Source organism: Arachis duranensis, chromosome 2, assembly GCF_000817695.3.
Source record: "Arachis duranensis cultivar V14167 chromosome 2, aradu.V14167.gnm2.J7QH, whole genome shotgun sequence".
Taxonomy (NCBI): domain Eukaryota; kingdom Viridiplantae; phylum Streptophyta; class Magnoliopsida; order Fabales; family Fabaceae; genus Arachis; species Arachis duranensis.
Window position 1 is genome coordinate 66,194,989 of NC_029773.3, and position 2,321 is coordinate 66,197,309.

Here is a 2,321-nt window from a genome sequence, read left to right on the forward strand (position 1 = left end):
GGAGTAGGTGCAGTAAAGTCACCCAGCACCTTCCTTGCATTGTTGGCATTGTTGTTGTTTTCGGCTGCCATGAGTTCTTCTTCTTTGAAGATTTCTGTTAGGTCCTCTACAGAGAGTTGTGTTTTGGCTTCTCTTAGCTTTCTCTTCAAGGTCCTTTCAGGTTCAGGATCAGCCTCAACAAGAATGCCTTTGTCTTTGCTCCTGCTCATAAGAAAGAGAAGAGAACAAGAAAATGTGGAATCCTCTATGTCACAGTGTAGAGATTCCTTGAGGTGTCAGAGGAAAAGAATAATAGAAGGCAGAAGTAGAAAATTCGAACTTTATCAAAGAAGATGGAGTTCGAATTTTGCATTAAGGAATAGTGTTAGTCCATAAAATAGAAGGATGTGAGAAGAAGGGAAGCAATTTTCGAAAATTAAGTAAAAGATTTTGAAAACATTTTTGTAAAACACTAATTGATTTTCGAAAATAAAAGTGGGAAAGAAATCAAGTGATTTTTGAAAAAGATTTTGAAATTAGAAATTTAAAAGATTTGATTGAAAACTATTTTGAAAAAGATGTGGTTAAGAAGATATGATTAGTTTTAAAAAGATGTGATTGAGAAGATATGATTTGAAAAACATTTTTTAAAAAAAAATGTGATTTTGAAAATTAATGACTTGGCTATCAAGAAAAGATATGATTCAAACATTAAACCTTTCTCAACAGAAAAGGCAACATACTTGAAATGTTGAATCAAATCATTAATTGGTAGCAAGTATTTTTTGAAAAAAGAAAGAAATTCATTTTGAAAAATATTTGATTTTGAAAAATTTTGAAAACCTGAAAAAAATTTGCATTGAAAACAAAATCTTCCTTCTTGTGCCATCATGGCGTTAAACGCCCAGAATGGTGCACATTCTGGCGTTTAACGCCCAAAACTCTACCCTTTTGGGCGTTAAACGCCCAACCAGGCACCCTGGCTGGCGTTTAAACGCCAATCTGTCCTTCTTCACTGGGCGTTTTGAACGCCCAGCTTTTTCTGTATAGTTCCTCTGCAGTATGTTCTGAATCTTTAATTCTCTGTATTCTTGACTTGAAAAGACACAAATTAAAAATATTTTTGGATTTTTAATAGTGAGGAATAATCAAAATGCAACTAAAATCAAATAACAATGCATGCAAGACACCAAACTTAGCAGTTTGTGTACTACTGACACTAATGAGAATGCATATGAGACACATAAACACTCGAGTCAAGAGAATTTAAAGATCAAAGTAAGAAATCATCAAGAATTACTTGAAGATCCGTAAGACACATGAATGAATGCATGCAATTGACACCAAACTTAACATGAGACACTAGACTCAAACAAGAAATATTTTTGGATTTTATGATTTTGTAAAATTTTTTGTGCTTTTTCGAAAATTAAGTGGAAAAGAAAAGAAAATAAAGGTATCAAAATTCTTAATGAGAATTCCAGGAATCATGCAATGTTTAGTCTAAGACTCCGGTCCAGGAATTAGACATGGCTTCACAGCCAGCCAAGCTTTCAAATAAAGCTTCGGTCCAAAACACTAGACATGGCCAATGGCCAGCCAAGCCTTAGCAGATCACTGCTCCAAAAGCAAGATTGATAGAAATCAACAAGCTCTTGTGATGATAAGTTGAAACCTCGGTCCAATGAAATTAGACATGGCTTCACAGCCAGCCAGACTTCAACAAATCATCATGAAACACTAGAATTCATCTTCAAGAATTCTGAAAAAAAATACCTAATCTAAGCAACAAGATGAACCGTCAGTTGTCCAAACTCAACAATCCCCGGCAACGGCGCCAAAAACTTGGCGTTGTTGCCGGATCAAAACTTGGCACTGTTATTGCAGGGAACAAATGCGAAACCGGAGTTAGGACATTTAATTCCCCGGCAATGGCGCCAAAAACTTGGTGCACGAAATTGTGATCAATACTTTTCACAACTCAAATAATCCCCGGTAATGAATCCAAAAACTTGGTGTTCAATACCATGGCATAAACACAACTTCGCACAACTAACCAGCAAGTGTACTGGGTCGTCGAAGTAATAAACCTTACGCGAGTAAGGGTCGATCCCACAGAGATTGTTGGTATGAATCAAGCTATGGTCACCTTGTAAATCTCAGTCAGGCAAACTCAAATGGATATGGGTGATATACGAATAAAACATAAAGATCAAGATAGAGATACTTATGTAATCCATTGGTAGGAATTTCATATAAGCGTATGAAGATGCTGTCCCTTCCGTCTCTCTGCTTTCCTACTGTCTTCATCCAATCCTTCTTACTCCTTTCCATGGCAAGCT